At 45.0% G+C, this 17757-nt stretch overlaps 1 long non-coding RNA gene across 1 annotated transcript; it reads left to right on the forward strand.

Moving 5' to 3' along the window:
• Positions 1 to 4056: 4056 nt before the first annotated feature.
• LOC108310499 lies at positions 4057 to 12294 on the forward strand. Its single transcript, XR_001827777.1, has 2 exons — positions 4057 to 4184; positions 11872 to 12294. It is a non-coding gene; the product is annotated as an uncharacterized LOC108310499 (long non-coding RNA).
• The last annotated feature ends 5463 nt before the right edge of the window (positions 12295 to 17757 follow it).

Genomic DNA, 17757 nt, shown 5'->3' on the forward strand with positions numbered 1-17757 from the left:
TCCTGGATGACATCGAGGGGTTCAAGACTTCAGTGGAGGAAGTCACTGGAAATAGCAAGAGAGCTAGCATTAGAAGAGGAGCCTGTTGGCGAGACTGAATTTCTGCAATCTCGTGATCAAACCTGAAGGGATGAGGAGTTGCTTCTTATGCATGAGCAAGGAAAGTGGTTTCTTAAGATGCTATGAACATTGTTGAAATGACAACAAAGGATTTATTCCAAAAACGTAGTTGACAAAGGGTAAAATACTATCAAACAGCTACAGATAGAACTTTCATAAAAGAAAGAATCAACTCATGCAGCAAACTTCACTGTTTTCTCATTTTAAGAAATTGCCACAGTCACCCCAACCTTCAGCCACCACCACCCGGATCAGTCAGCAGCCATCAACATTGAGAAAGTATCCTCTACCAGCAAAAAGATGAATACTTGCTAAAGGTTCAGGTGATCATTAACATTTTTTTTAGCAACAAAGTATTTTAATTAAGGTATGTACATTGTTTTTACAGACAATGCAATTGCACAGACTACAGTATACTTTAAACATAGCTTTTATGTGCACTGGGAAGCCAAAACATGTGCGACTCACTTTATTGTGATGTTGCTTTATTGCAGTGGTCTGGCAGAGGACTCACAATATCAGTGAGGTATGACTGTGTTAACTTTATCATCAGGGTAGCCAAAGGTGCTAGGAGCAGGTAGGGGTCGTGGGACACAAAGGAGAGTCATTTTTAAAAGTGGATCCTTATGCTCCTCTTCTATTTATATCCTCCCTGCTTTGAATGCCATATCATTCAGGATTATGTTCAGCCAAAGGGGCTGGGCGTGGTGGCTCATGCCTGTAATCCCAGCACTTTGCGAGGCTGAGGTGAGCAGATTGCTTGAGCCAAAGAGACCAGCTTGGGCAGCATGGCTAAACCCTATCTCTACAATAAATGCAAAAAGAAAATTAGCAAGATGTGGTGGTGCATGCCTATAGTCCTACCTGGGAGGCTGAGGTGGGAGAATCACCTGAGCCCAGGAGGTCGAGGCTGCAGTGAGTCGTGACCACACCCACTGCGCTCCAGCCTTGGTGATAGAGACTCTGTCTCAACAACAGCAACAACGAAAGTTCAGCCAAAGGAATAGGAAATCCGAAATAGCAGTGCCTTAAGTAAAGCAAAAATTTAGGTCTCTCCACTGTATAAAGTCTGTAGGTAAGCAATTCAGGGATGGTTTGGTGACTGTAGTGACAGGGACTCAGGCTCCTTATGACTTTTGTTTTACCACCTGCAGCTTTCATTCCCAAGGTCACCTCGTGGTCCACAAGGGCCACTGGAGTGCGAACCATTACATCTGAATTCCAGCTACCTGAAAGAAGAGAGGAACAAGGAAGAGCATGTCCTTTTCATTGAAGGACACAAACCGGAAGTTGCACATGTCAGTTCCACTTGCATCTCACTGGTCAGAACTAGGTCACATGGTCACATCAATCAGCAAAGGAGGCTGGAAAACATATAGTCAGTCTTCATCCTGTGAAGCCAAGTGCACAGTTACAAACTGGGGGCTCTGTTCCTAAGAAGAGGGAAATGAATACTGGAGAAACAGCAAGCAGTCTGCCACTTTTGAACATCAGTAGATGCCCAATCCCATCACACTCAAAGACGGAAAAGGTCACGTTTCCAACAGAAATCTAGGTAGAGGTTTGTGCCACCCCTCAGATTCTCTGGGTCTCTCCTCTAAGGTCTTTGGCCCCTTTTTCTGTTCCAGCTGGTGCTGTGCTGTGCAGCTCCCCACGTTCTGTCACCAACTTCTCAGGAGCTTGAAACTGCCTCCCATCCTAGACTTGCATGAGCAACTGCTTAGTGCTTCACCTCCAGCCTGGGGCTTCTCTGCTGAGCTCTGTCATGAGACATCCAGGGATCACACAGTGCATGCATGTGTGCGACCAGAAGCAAGGCGAGCCATCACCTGCAGTGCTAACCTTTGACTCATATACGAAGGCAGCAAATGGCTAAACTCTCTCCCTCTCCTCCCACAGAAGGCCTGTCCGGAGCTGCAGCTGTTCACATGGCCTGTCAGAAGATGGACCTGCAGTATCGCATCATTGATTGAGCTGAACAACCAGCAGTAGCAAGCTCCGTTAGAGCATGTTATGGGCTCTCCCTCTTTCCCTTCCTTGTTGCCCACTTCCCCCGCTCTTCTGTCCTTAGGAAGACACTCTTCACTCTAGAAGTAGCCCACATACTTTGCCTCAGGCTCTGCTTTCTAGGGAAGTCAGGCTAAGGCAGGTAGATCTCTCCCCTCCATCCAGGCTCCCCTCCTTTCTCCTCCCCATTTTCCATTGGTCTTGTGTTTCTGGTTGAGGAATGCACAGTTCTGGTGAACAGAACTGAAATGTGTCTTCTGGCGGGTTCAAATGAAGCCCTTCCTGGTTTTATCCCAGACAAAATCAGCCTCAGATTTAATAAGGTTTCTGGTTATCTCACGTTAAAAAAATAAAAACGTTTTTAAATGTTTTAAATGGCCATATCTTTTTCATTCATTCATTCTTTTTTTTTTTTTGAGATGTAATTTTTGCTCTGTTGCCCAGGCTGGAGTGCAATGGTGCAATCTCAGCTCACTACAACCTTCACCTCCCATGTTCAAGTGATTCTCCTGTGTCAGCCTCCCAAGTAGCTGGGATTACAGGCACACACCACCACACCTGGCTAAATGTTGTATTTTTACTGGAGATGGGGTTTCACCATGTTGGCCAGGCTGGCCTCGAACTGTTGATCTCAAGTGATCCATCTGTCTTAGCCTCCCAAAGTGCTAGGATTACAGATGTGAGCCACTGCACCTGGCCTAAAATGGCCTTTTCTAATCAGCCTTAGCTGACAGATGGCAGCCAAAACACAGTGAAAGCTTTGTTTCAGGCACAAACTCATTTAAAATATTGTATAGAATTACCTTCAGGCTATGCGTAGATGTATATGAAACTTAAATGAATTTCATGTTCAGACTTGGGTCCCACCCCCAAGATACCTCATTATGATGTGCAAATATTCCAAACTACAAAAAAAAAAAAAAAAAATCCCAAATCTGATAAGATATCACACCCTGCAGAGCAAATCCAGGTCTGTTCTGAGTTGGAAGTTCAGAATCCAACTCAGTAATGACTACACTTCTGGTGCTTGCAATACGCCATAATTGGTTGGATGTCATAATAATCCCTTCTCTCTTTTTTACAAGGGCACCCTGACACCTTACAAAAAACTTTAAAGGATTTAATGTTATTTTAAGAAGTTTTGGATAAAGTTCTTTAAGCCCATTGACAAAACTAAAACAACCCTGAAGGCTTGTGAAATCTGGGTAGGAGATTATAGAACTTGGTGTTTTTGAAAGTATCATCTGTCCCTACCTGATTTCTTCAACTCTAATTTTGCAATAAAACAGAATTTTTTTTCTCTTGAATTTGTTTCCTTAAATCAGAATACCCAAGCTAATTCCCATGTGTAGTTCTACAGCTTGTGGAGCCATTTCATATCTTTCTTTTTAAATTGGCCAACATAGCATTAATTTAACAAACCACTCCCCATAGCAAATATATCCTTAGTTATGTTTTTGGATTGAAGGTGCACTAAAATCTAAGGAAATATTGAAAGCTTTGAAGACAGCACTAACTTCGCTTCCTTCTTCCAGATCTAGGGGTCCCTGGTTAGTCCTGAATTACTCCCATCTTCCAAAGCTGCTGTCTTCTGCTTATACATCATTAGAGGGAAGCATAATCATTCTAAGAAGTTATGAACCACTCCTTATGACTTTTCTCTACATTCCAAGAATTATGATGACTTTCAAACTGGAGATGTGTGCTATCTACCCTGTCAAACTTGGTCAGCCATGGCGCATCCAGAACATGAGTTGTCACCAAAAACTGACATCATAGCAGTGGCTAAGGGTGTACCTCGCAGGCCTGGCATCAGCCTCCTCAGAGGCACTGTGTGTTGAGAAACAGCGGGGTAAAGTGACATCACCAAGGTGAATACGCAAAATCCAGCTCCAACTTCAAAAGTTATTCTTAGAGAATAAAATCACCTCTTCTCTCTTTCTCCCGCGGCTCCCGTTGGCTGGTGCTGGCCTGAACCTGAGGAATGCCTTTGCTCTTTGCAATTCCCACATTCAAAACAGAGTCTCACAACTCAGCCACTAGGAACAAACACCAAGGTCTGTGGCAACCAAAGGGGTGCATGTGTGTGAGTGTGTATGTGTGTGAGTGTGTTTCTGTGAGAGTGTGTATGGGAGAGTGTGTGTGTGAGAGAGAATGTCAGTGCATATTTGTATATTTGTGTTTGTGTGTAGTGTGAGTGGGTGTATGACTGTGAGTGTTTGTATGTGTGTGAGACTATGTGTGTGTTTACATGTGCATTTATGTGTGTTGTGAGTATATAGTGTCTTTGTGTGGTGTGAGTGTGTGCATATGTGCTTGTGTGGGGTGTGTTTTTGTGTGTGTATTAATGTGTGTGAGGGTGGTGTGTGTGTGTTTCTGTGTGTGTGTATTAATGTGTGTGGGGTGGTGTGTGTGTGTTTCTGTGTGTGTGTATTAATGTGTATGGGGTGGTGTGTGTGTGTTTCTGTGTGTGTGTATTAATGTGTGTGGGGGTGGTGTGTGTGTCTCTGTGTGTGTGCATTAATGTGTGTGGGGTGGTGTGTGTGTGTTTCTGTGTGTGTGCGTTAATGTGTGTGGGGTGGTGTGTGTGTGTTTCTGTGTGTGTGCATTAATGTGTGTGGGGTGGTTTGTGTGTGTTTCTGTGTGTGTGCGTTAATGTGTGTGGGGGTGGTGTGTGTGTGTTTCTGTGTGTGTGTATTGCTTTTCTTCTAACCTCCTCCACACCATCTGCCCACGAAATCCATACCTCCTAAAACAGAACCCACATCCCCATCCTACAACAAGGAACTGGAGCAAAAGAAAAAAAAACAAAAAACAACCAGCAACAAACCCTCTTGCCACAGTTGGAGCCCAAGGAGAGGAACTGGGTATAGATTTAAATCCACCCTCGCAGGTCTGCAGGTGTGAGAGAAGGTAACCTTTCTTGAATATCATGATAGTTTTCAGTGTGTGTGACTCATCTATATTATTCCAGTTCTCCTTCATTAGGGGGGAGAAAACGCTTTTCTATCTTTAATGAATGGCAGTGATTCAGGAGTTCCAGAGAGGTGGGCCCTAATTAGTCAAGCAGGGTTTCCATTACCCAGAAAGCTTGAAAGGAAGGATTTCGGCCAGTTCTGTACCAGCAGCCAGAGCCCAAGCCAGACCAGAATAGGGAGGTGTCATTTTGTTGTCAGTCACCAAGAGAACCACAGAAAGAGTTGTGAAGCCGGGCTAAGGCCCTGGCACTGCCTTCCTTGTCTGTAAAATGTGAGTGCTGGACTGGAGTTCTGGATCTCTGCCGGCTCACAGATGATATGACTCTCTAAAGCACTTGGTCAATATTAGGCAGTCTCCACTGGAAAGCTGGGTTAATAGACAACTTGCAGGCTTAGTCCTGAGAAAGCCTCACAACATCACTAAGGAAGATAATAAAGAATCCAAAGAGGAGAGGGTGCATTCTACCTACGTTGGGGGAGTCAATCAGGTTTTTTAATGAGAGAAGAGTAAGCCCTAGCCCAATTTGTGTAGTGGCGGTGGATCACATCCACCTGACACATAATCCTTTAACCTTATCAATCTCAGTAAAGGATTTAAAATCAGTGACTTCTTGTTTCAATGGGTTTGAAGGTCACTGTTTTTCCATCAAAGGGGTATGTGCATTTAAGTCTTATTTTCGGTTGTGGGGTGGAAGGCCCCTCTCTGTGGCAGGAGTTGCAGACATGAGCTGCTGGGAGAATGGGTGTGCACGGCTGCAGCTTCGAGGTCTCAAGCTTGATGTCCTTACTTCTAGTGCAGGGACTTTGTAGGCTGGGAGGCCCATTCTCTCTCTGTCTCTCTCTCTCTCTCTCTCTCTCTCTCTCTCTCTCTGTCTCTACCTCTCTGCTGATGGTTTATGCTTTCCTTCAAGAAGCACTCAGAACTTTCTGTGGCCACTCCTTGCTGAGTACAGCTGGAAATCCAGATGCCCGGAGTGCCCTAGCGGGAGTTCTTCCCAGAGGAGTCCTTCCTCCCTGGAAAGACGCACCAGGGAGCCTTGCTTGGCAGAGGGCTGCCCTCTTTTTCTCTGAGCACCCTGGAGCAGGCCTGGAGTAGCTGAGGGCGTGATGAGTAAGCAGAGCTCTCCTCTCTGTTTGTTTGCATTCCATTTGATGAGGCAGCTGGCAAAACCTCTCCCCCTTCTCAGCTGCGAAGTGAGCAGACTACGCCTGCTGCCTCGGATGTGCTCACCGGAGCGTCACCTGCCTCCAGCCAGGAATTCCACCTGTTTCGGTGACACCAAAGATGTGAAGGAAGGATGTCCTCATCCACCCCAAACCACTCCCAAATGAATTTCCTTCTTTTGAGAGGGGCTGGCGACAGGAAAAATATGGCATCCCCAGACACTGAGCATCTTAAGCAGACGGACCCTCCTGTAAAACAGAAAGTGGAGAGCCTTTAAGTCACACATGGCATTAGCTGCCATGTCTTGAATTTGGGCAGCCAGTCCAGGCTGGCAAACCCAGCTGGAGAGGAACAAGAGAGGGTGCCCAGCAGGGGGCGCTGGACTGCACTCGACCCTGGAGACAGGCTGGCAGTGGAAGGGTGGGTCCTGGCTCCACCAGGACGCCAGGAGTCTGACTCAGGTGCTGTTGATAATTAGAGGAGTGGCTAAAGTCGGAGAAATCCTGAATCATGCTGTGGCCACGTGGCACCGGGATCACACACTTGGTCAGATTGTGTCCATGCCCTGAGCCATTTCCTGATCCAAAACAAATATTTGAGTTTAAAGAGCTGAGTAAAGCCGCAGAACATTTTGTAGATGTTTCACGTTTTCTCTGCTGCAGCTCAAGGCCTTGGAGAACCTTACTTGTGGCAGTCCACACAAGAACCTTGTTTCTGTGAGTAGCTTGCAATGAAAGCCAGTGACTTCATACATAAAGAATGTCCTCTCTGGCTGGCTCACTCAGTCTCCACTTCTTCTGTTTTGTTTGCGTAATCAGTGCCTAGACGAAGTTTTCAAAAGCATTCACCCAAAACTGGAGGGCCATGGGGTATATGGCTTGGGAACAGTCTTCTTCTCCAGCCCCACAGGCCATTCTGGGGCTAGCCTGGCATTCCCCAGCTCAGAGAAGGAATCCAGCAAGTGCATGGCTGTTAGAAGTCAGGCGCTCAGCCTGTCTCTGTTGCGGGCATATGCGATCTGGGTGGCTTACTTACCCTCTCTAGGCATTAGTTTCCTAACCTGTAAAAATTACGTCCAAGACTCTGTCCAACTAATCTTTTAAGCCTGTCTGGATTGGGCTGAAGGCATTTTGGGGCTTTTGGGAGCAGCTCAAAGTTGGATCTGTGGTTTGAGTCTCCTTGGGGTATCCTCTACCTAAGCCAGAACTTGGGCTCTGGAGCAAGTGGAGCCATCCTCAGAATCACCTTGATATTTCATGGGCCTTTCATGTGGATTTTTAAGTCACATTCCTCTGGCTATTAGAAAAACAACAGCAACGACCAGAGACCATCCAGAACTAGAAGAGTCTAAGGGAACAAAGAAAGAGGACATCTAAGAGGACACAGATAAAGGGGGATTCTTCAGAACAACTGCTTCGTAGTAGTCATCTTATGACACGACTTCATTTTTCCAATACGCACATTCTGTTTCTCTCTCTTCGGAGATCATATCAACTCTGCCTTTGGCATTATCTGCCATGTTTCAAATTTAATCAGCCTTTTTTTTTTTTCCTTTGTCTTGGCAATAGAACCACTGGTCTCAATGCTTAGACTCTGAGTCTTGCAGTTCGAAGAGAGAATTGAGTCGGCAGAACAGGACTGATTCAGCATTCCCAGGTTGGCCGCAGTGGGGCCAATTCTCTGGTCCCTATTTTGGCCTAATTCCCACTGAAATCCAATGCCCGGTAAGAAGTACAAGCTTTCTTTCTGTAATTATGAACAAAGGTTTTTAAGTGGCTACAGGGCAAAAAAATAGGGTTCTGCATCTCTCTAACAGCAATTACCCTAGACTTACTGTTGTAATCGTCCAACTGTCTGTGCAGCTGCTCACGTGGACACAGGCACCAGGCCATTCCTGCGTACGCCTCCCCACTCTTGGCTGATGGGATCAGGCCTATTTCTCATCATGAGTTAGGGAGGAGAAATGAGAAATGGAGAGTTGGAAAGATTTTATGTGTTCTTCCCCTTCTACTCACCACTACTTTATGTTTTTATTACTTAGCAGTAAGTTATCCTAACAAGTACTTTACTATTATGGAAATGGAAGGAAAACCAAGAGGTAGGAAGAACGCTGAGTCATCATGAGAGCTTAGAGGGAATGACCAGGGGTGGAGTTAAAGAAGGTGAAATGTACATCTCTGGGTATTAATAGTAGGATATTCTGGAGATTGAATTCCCCTAAATTACAGCTTGTTTCTCTAGCAATCAAGGCTGAAGGGACTTCTGGTAGAAATGATAAGCTATCTAGTGATTTGCAGGGGTTGTCCACCCTAGATCCGCAAGAGAAATGCTCCACAAACAAAAATTGGTCATGGCTAGGCTCCACCCACTGAAGGAGAATTTTTGGAGGGTGGGGCTCAGGCATGAATATCTTTAAAGACCCTCAAAATGATCTGGATGTGAAGCGAGAAATAAGAACACCAAAACATAGTAAGTACTTTTTTCTTCACAAAGGAAGGAAGTTAAGAGATGCCCCCAAAGCTGGAAAGAGACTGTTACAGCATTAAATAAATAAAAATTTATTTTTATAGAATATTGTTACAGTAGCAAGTAACACTTCTTATATCAAGCTGTGCACTAAACGCCTAACTTGCATCCATTCATTTAATTCTAATAACAATGCTTATGAAGGACTTATGATTATTATTAGCCCCATTTTGCAGATAAGGGCACCAAGTCTTACATGTAGTGACTTGTCCAAGGCGAACAAATTGAGTTGTAGCAGGAGAAAGGAACATATGTGTAAGGAGTGTGGAAAATACCAAAATAAGTAAAACACAGGCTGACTCTCAAGTTGCTGCCTTTGAATCTCAGATCAAATGGCTAAAAGTCCAAAGCAATGTGACAACTGTCATAGTGTGACGGAACCACAGGAGAGAGAGGATTAGTCAAGGCTTTGTAGTAGAGTTTGACTGAGCCTTAAAGAATGAGCTCCAGATTCTGCTAGGCAGGAAGAGATTCCTGGGAAAAAGCACAGTGCACGAAAATCCAAGAAAGCAGCGGAGGGCTGGCAAATAGCCTGGTCAGATTAAGGTTAAAAAAAGAAAAGTAATATAAGGCTAGGAAGGGCAGCTGCCCTAAATTGTGGGATTTTAAATGGGATCTAGGAGGGAATAGGGCACCTGGCAGGTATCTGCACAGGGTGTGTGACGAGGCAGTGTTTCCAGAGGAGCTGGCAGGCTGGGAGCCTCCGGGATGTCTTCTAGAGGGGAGTGAAGCAGGGTTGGACCGCTGGCCTCTCAGTGGACCACAGAAGAAGGAAGGAAAGCTGAAGACATCTGGGAAGATGTTAAGCCTACAGCCCTCATGTTTGATCTGGCCGGGGTGGAGCTACTCTACACCCTCCCACAAAGACTACCTTGTCAGGAGCCATGCCCCGGCCCTGTCGGATCACTGGATTACCCCATGTGTCCTTTTGCTTTGTTAGCTGAGGTTGCTGTTAATTGTTTTTTTAATGTGAAAGAGGGTGAAAGAGGGTGTGCAGCTATGTTCTCTATGCATTTTGGATTCGTGTTTCTTGTATTCATTTAGACGTTGTGCTTTTTCTCTGTCTGTGATGACACATGATATTTGATTTTTTTCATCAAGGGGGGGGCGATGAAAGTGAGAATATGGGATGCTGAGCTAGGTGAGACTTCCTTATATGTCCATAAGCAAAGCATTTCAAATTTTCCACAGGAGAACCTCTTGGGATTCTGGGGGTGTGGCCTATTGCAGCCCCCTAAAAGGGTACATTTCTTTACAGTTTTGTGTTTTATCTTTAAGTGCCATGTACATTCTCTAATTCCATAATCTAGCCAGCCCTTCCTGTTACGCTGTACCAGGTTTATCCTGTGGCTTGGTGACCTCTGGCTCACCACCACGGGACTATCTCTGACGGGAGGCCATCCTGATTGTTTCTGTCCAGGGCTGGGCTATCAATTTGGACATCAATCGCTTGAAAGACAGCTCTAAGCTGTCTATTTCACTGTGTTCAAAGGAACATATATTTGCATAAGAAACCTTATGCCTTCTTTTTATTGTATAGCTTATCAGTTGCAAGATGTTGGCATATATGTCACATTGACGACTGGGTGGGGAAATGCTCTCCGATTAAAGATCCCTTTGTTTATAACAAGGACCATGGAGACAGATTGCTAGTAAAGTCCAGTCGCCTCCTCCATTGTACAAAACCTACTGGGGGGGAGTCTAAGAAGGGAAAAGGAGTTTTAGAGGGATGAGGGGGGTTTGGTCATTTGCCAATACAGGTTGGCAGCAGGACACTATCCTTGGCTGATTATGTTTGGGCAAAATAGGTACCTTCTTTAGAGCTGTGTCTTCACACACAGTAACACCTCTGGCTCCAAAGACTTGTGGCCTCCCAGGTACACCTTCGGTTGCTTCCTCTCAAATCATCAGCTTCTGTCCTCTAATACGCACTTGTCAGCTCACTTTTTTTATAATTTTCCTCCTTTATCCCCCCTCCTTTTTTTTCTGAGATAATGTTTAACTCTGTTGCCCAAGTTGGAGTGCCATGGTATGATCACGGCTCACTGCAGCCTTGAACTCCTGGGCTCAAATGATCCTCTTGCCACAGCCTTCCATGCAGCTGGGACCACAGGTGTGTGCCATCACATCCGGCTAATTTTTAAATTATTTGTAGAGACAGGGTCTTACTATGTTACCCAGGCTGGTCTCAAAGTCCTGGACTTAAGTGATCCTCCCACCTCGGCCTCCCAAAGTGCTGAGATTACAGGCATGAGCCACTTCACCTGGCCCTTTATCCCATCTTGATGAAGGGGTTAGGAGAGTCCATCTGACGGGGCATGGTGGCTTACGACCATAATCCCAGCACTTTGGGAAGCTGAGACGGGCAGATCACCTGAGGTCGGGAGTTGGAGACCAGCCTGGCTAACATGGTGAAACCCCGTTTCTACTGAAAATACAAGAAAAAATTAGCTGGGCGTGTGGCGGACACTGTAATCCCAGCTGCTTGGGAGGCTGAGGCAGGAGAAGTGCTTGAACCCAGGAGGCGGAGGTTGCAGTGAGCCGAAATCACGCCATTGCACTCCAGCTTGGGCAACAAGAGCGAAACTCTATTTCAAAAACAAAAAAGAAAGAGTCCATTTTTTCCACTCCATCATCTGTCTCTTCTTGGTCTTCTCCAGAGATGTTGCCTCTTAAACAGAGTATTCATGTCGGGGTTCCGCTGGATCCTGCCTCTCTTCTTACTTGGACAGGGCCTTCTCACCAGTCCTTGTCCCTGGCCCGCCTCTATAAGGCATGGTCATGTTTGTTGAGTGCCCTCCCCTGAAGGGTGCTGGGCTGCTCACCACTGAGCCCTCCTGCCTGGAGGGGACCTCCCCAGGCTCCTCCTGCCCCTAACCTGCCCTGGCTCTCCTCATGTGACAACAGCTCAGCTCTTCTGATGACTACCTACCACAGTTGGTAATGGCTTAGGATTTATTCCAAATGTTTCATTGCTAGCCCATCTATTTTCTTTCCGGGTCAAGCTAAGTTACAGCAGTTAATCTATATTAGTGACTCATTAAATACTTCTTGATTTTGGTATGCCTCCGTCAGATACCTGGAGCCACAGAAGCACTCATACATGAGCCAAGAAGAAAAAAATTGTGTGGCAGCTTCCCAGCTCTGCTCTGCAAACATGCACTTCCTGTTTACTGACTAAGACCTGATGAACCCATACTGAGACTGCCCAGGCCACATTAGAGTCACCACAGGCCCTGCTAGATGACTATTTTGATATGGAGGGGAAAGAATTACTCCCCTCAGCCCTTGGGGATAAATTTAGGACCATCACTGGCCAGCGTTATGCCCTTGCTCAAGGATTTGGAACTGGGAACCAAAAAGAAAAGTGCACCTGACTTGGAAATGTACACACAAGCAGCCTCTCAACAGCGGGATGTTTATAGTGAAGGATGCATCACCAAAGAGAGTTGTCATTCATTGGGATGGCCTGGCCAAAATAAACCGTCCTGAATGGAACACTTTCACGGGGCTGTTTTGGGGATAGTTGGAGCAAGGTCGAATCTGTTACCTGAAGTCAGGGTTGGAGATGGGCAAATGATTGCAGAGAGGACCTGGAATCAGGAGGGAAAACGCTGGTCTCCAATGAGAGGCACTCAGGGTATGCGGAGAAAATAAGGAGAAGCTAACTCTCCCCACAGGTGACCTGGAAGGAGAACAGCTACCCAAAGGCCCAAGTGTTGGGTGGTTTGAGGTTGTACCTGGTCAAGTTCTTCAAGTCCTTGTGGGAGGGATGGAAGCCACTCCAGAGGCAGGATCTCAGCTGTAGCCTGACGCTGCTGGGTCAAGCAGCAATAGCAGGGAAGTTGCAGAGCACCCTTACAGAGTGGCTTTATTGTGGAGGGAGCAACCATAGAGCAGATCCTGGCCAGTAGGGCTTTCTCTAGACTCTATTGCCCCAGCTCCCTGAGTTTCTGCTCATGACAGTTGAAAATAATTACCAAAGTTACAATGGGGAAGAAGCTGCATTCTTTCTTTTTTAACTATCCACTATCAGCTTTCCTAGAAAGCAACTTTCATGCTTTCTACCCACCAGTGAAAAATTGTGAATGAAATGATCATTTCTTTGCAAAAAACAGACATAATTTCATGAGGAGTGCATCGAAAGCAATGAAGCTTTGTTTCTGGGTTCCATGCCTTTGCTGGATGGACCAGTTAAATGAATCACATAGGGAGAGCCATTTAGAACAGGCCCTGCTGTTGAACACACTTCATGAAAAAGAGCTCAGAGTCACATTGCACAAAGGTTTTCTTAGGAAGCCGGGCCTTCACTGATGGTTGTCTAAATAACTAACTGTTCTCTGCATGTGAATGGTATTTGTTGTTGCCATGGTTACAGTAAACAGAAATTCAATTCAACATAATGACATATATATACATCAATGGTGACATCAGATTTGACCCCTTTATGTCTGAAAAGAACCACTAGTGCCTCTCTGTGGAGGTTCTACTGGGGCTTTATGAAGCCCTGAGCAGCTTTGGGCGTCCATACATTCATTTAATGTATAGTTACTGAAATCTGCTACGTGGCAGGCACTATGCTGGCACTAGAGATACTGGAATAAATGATCCAGTCTCTGCCCCTAAGGAGCTTAGAATCTGGGAGGAAAAACAAGACCAATGAGCCTACCACATGGGGGAATGGTATTGTGAACAGGAAGGTAATACGAAGGCAATCCTGAAAGGATGCATTCTTCAGATAAGAAGGTCTAGCTTGTTTGAATTATGGCAAATTGAGTGTATGAGTGTTCTGCTGGCCTTGTAACAAATTACATTCGTGGCTTAGAGGAACACAAATGTATTATCTTACAACTCTATAGTTAGAATTCTGACATGGGTGTCAATGGGTTAATAATCAAGGTATCAGCAGAGCTGTGATCCTTTCTGGGGGGCTCCAGGGGGAATCTATTCACTTATCTTTTCCTGCTTCCAGGAGCTGCTCCCACCCCTTGGCTCATGGCCCCTTCCTCCATCTTCAAAGCCAGCCACAGTGTGTCTCTCTGGCCACCCTTCCACAGTTATGGCTCCCTCTGACTACAGCTGGGAAAGGCCTTCTCCTTTTTAAGAACCTATGTGCCTAGATTGAGCCCTCCTGGATAATCCAGACTCATCTGAGGGCCTGGAATTTAGTCAGCTCTGCAAGGTAAAGTAATGTATTTACCAGTGCTAGGGATTAGGACATGGACATCTTTGGGAACTACTAGTCTGCCCGTCACACTGAGGGAAGATTTGTCACCATAGGTATCTTATTTCTATAGTTTTTTTCCTTTTTTGTTTTTTTCAGTCATTACCTAGCAGAGATGTTGTTGTTTGCTATCAAAAGACCATTGCCTGTGGTGGTGGGTGCAGGGGTGTATTGGCAGAGCTTTTGGGATGGGGAGGGGAGTAGTTATTTCAAAACCTCCTGGTAGAATGTGGAGTTTGGAAAAGACATCTCAATTTAATATGCATATTTGAAAGGAATAATAAAGCCATGTCACATAATGCTAACTACAGGAGGCAAAGCTCAACCAAATATTCTTGGCTAGTCGAGCTGAGCAGAGGAGACGTGGCAGCTCCATTACCTACGATTGGGAACAGGGCCAAGGAGCTGGGGTGGATATTGAGGAGGATACTTCCCTGAGGAGTTTATATCAGACTCTTCCCAAAGAAGACGGAAAAGCACTGGGTTAGGCCAGGATAGAAGGTTGCTAACGAGCGACCCCAGCCCCGTGCTCTCTTTAGTGTAATTCATTTTCAATTATTTTTTCTTACCCAGTGATGGGTTCCTTTAAAAAGCCCTGTGCTGAGGTGTCTTATTCATAGCTGCGGCTCTGGAGCTGGTATTAGCAATGCCTGGCACAGGGCAGACTCTCAGTAAAGGTTTTCTGAATGAATGAAATACATTGAATGACTGCTGTTCATATTACTCCTGCCCCAGAGCCTGCAATGGCCCCCCATTATTTTCTAAATAAAATCCAGTTGTTCCAAATACGCTCCCCCATTCCCTCCCTCAGCTCACATCTCCCCAGGTCTAAACGCTCTCTTTTCCAAGGCTATATTATCAGCCCAGGTCTGCTTTGGCTGCCATGACAAGGTACTACAGACTGGTGGCTTCAACAACAGAAATTTATTTTTTGGAAACTAGATGTTTGAAATCAAGATGCCAGCATGGTTGGTTCCGTCTGAGGCCTCTCTCCTCGGCTGGTAGGTGGCTATCTTCTCCCTGCGTCTTCCTGTTGTCCTCCTTCTGCCTGTCTGTGTCCAAATGTCCTCTTATAAGGCCAACATGGTGAAACCCCATCTCAGAAAAAAAATAAATCAGGACATTGGTCATATTGGATTAGGGCACACCCTAATGACCTCATTTTCACTTCATTACCTCTTTAAAGGCCTTATCTTCAAATATAGCCACATTTGAGGTACCAGATATTCATACTCCAACCTACAAATTTTGTGAAAACATAACTGAGCCCGTAGCAAAAGCTTATCACATTTCTTTCTTTGTAGTCTTCTCTGATGCCTTTTTCCTCATCTCTTTTCTTCCTATCCTCTCCACCAAATTTTCCCACCTTGCACAGTGCACGTGCACACACACACACACACACACACACACACACACACACACATTCATACTCATCCTGTAAGTCATTTCTCTCTTCTGAATAACTATAGCCCTAAATATTTTTCTTGTGGTACTTACCACTTTTACCTTGTATTAGATTATCTTGTGTTATACTTTACCTTGTATTATACTACCTTGTCTTATATTATTTTATAAATACTACATGTGTTATTTCCTCAACTAGAGTATAAGCTCCTCCTGGGAAGGCTCTAATCATTTTCTGTCTTATAAAGCTTGATACAATGTCTTGAACATAGCAAATGTTCAAGAAATATTTGATGAGTGAATGAAGTTGGTAGGAGGTAACTAAGAAGCAGTCACTTGAATATGGGCTGAGTTAAAGATGTTACAGAAACATTTATTTCCCACTTGAATGACGGTTTCTGGAGGGCAAGAAATCAGAATCATGCGCAATTTTGGAATCAATGGATTCTTTCTGACAAGATTAATAATGTACACCAGAAAAGCTGACTGGTCCCACAGCAGCAGAATCTAGTGGTAAGGCTGAGAAGCACTGAGCACCGTTGCTGAGAGCACCAGTGTTGGAGCTGGACTGCCTGGGTTTGATCTTGCCTATGTGCTATAATTTGAATGTGGTTTGTCCCCACCAAAACTCATGTTAAAATGTAATTGACAACATAGCTGTCCTGGGAGGCGGTGCCTTTAAGGGGTGATTAAGTCATTAGGGTAGATTAATGCCTTTCTTGAAAGACTGGGCTAGTCTTGCAGGAATGGATTAGTTCCTCCAGGAGCAGGTTGTTGTAAAGTGAAGTAATCCTTTTTTTGCTCTTTCTACACTTCTGGTTCCCCTTTCATTTCTCTGTGATGTTTTGACTCAGCATGAGGATCTTTCCGGAAGCCATCAGAGGCAGCTACCCGACCTTGAATTTCCCAGCCTGCAGAACCATGAGCTCAATAGACCTTTTTCTTTGTAGAGGCTTCCTGTTATAGCAACACAAAATGAACTAAGACACTGTATGACTCTGACAAACTTGCATAACCTCTCTGTGTCTCAGTTTCCTCATCTATTAATTGAGATTATATATATACATACGTCTGCCTCATAGGCTCTGTGGCACTTAGCATAGAGCCTGGCACATAGTAAGCACACAGTACATATTGGCTATTACTATCACCAGTGATTTCAGATGGCTTTAAAGCACCACTAGCTTCTACCCCTTAAGTGGAGCCATTGTATTTCACTGCAAAAATAGGAAAATTTCTTCAAAAACATGACACTTACCCCAAGGATCTGCAATTAGCACTGGCTATTATGCTCTTTTATGTGTGTGTTTCTGGACATCGTGCAGGAAAAGCAGGTAGAACTTGTTCACGTAGTAGTTGGGTCTTCGTGAAATGTGACAGCCAAGTCCCTAATTATTCTCAGAAACGTCAGAACTCACTGAATGCAACTGAGCTTGACAGTTCAAGGGCTAATTAACTCTAAACCCTGCTTCTTAGGTTGCCTTATTTGCAATTCTTGGTCACTTATTTTCTTAAGTCTTTTAAAACTCCATTGAGCAGTTTTATAGAAGGTAGGAATGTGGCATGCAATAGATCAGTGGTGAGGGAATGCCTCAGCCAGAACCTTGTACCCTGTGGAGGTGCACATGAGGTGTAGGTATCCAGGGCTGTTCCTGTCCAAAGCCTACTCTTGAAATCTGGAGGGAGCTTCAGCATGTGCAGGACTAGTAAGTAAAAGAAAGTCACACCAGCCAATACTGAGTTCCGATTTTTCTGCTTCAAAGAAGCCTTTCTTTTCTCTTTTTCCCTTGACCGTCTCCAGTGAGAGAATTTTCCCAGGACTTGCCTTTTTTACCCAAAAGCCTCATTTAAAACAAATCAAAGATATGCTAAATGAAATAAGCTAGTCACAAAACAACATAGATTGTATGATTCCATTTATATGAACTATCTGGTCTAGGCAAATTCATAGACAGCAAGTAGATTAGAGGTTACCAGGGGCTGGGGGAAGAGAGAAATGCAGAGTTATTGCTTAATGGGTATAGCTTCAGTGTAGGGTGACGTGAGGAAAGGAATCGCCCTTTTAGAAATGCATAGTGGTTAGCCAGGCATGGTTGTTCATGCCTGTAATCCCAGCACTTTGGGAAGCAAAGGCAGGTGGATCATTTGAGGTCAGGAGTTCGAGATCAGCCTAACCAACATGATAAAACACTGTCTATACTAAAAATAAAAAAAGTTAGCTGGGCATGGTGACAGATGCCTGCAATCCCAGCTTCTCTGGAGGCTAAGGCAGGAGAATCCCTTGAACCCAGGAGGCAGAGTTTGCAGAGAGCTGAGATTGAACCACTGCACAC

This window comes from Cebus imitator, unplaced genomic scaffold, assembly GCF_001604975.1.
Source record: "Cebus imitator isolate Cc_AM_T3 unplaced genomic scaffold, Cebus_imitator-1.0 Scaffold103, whole genome shotgun sequence".
NCBI classification, from domain to species: Eukaryota; Metazoa; Chordata; class Mammalia; order Primates; family Cebidae; genus Cebus; species Cebus imitator.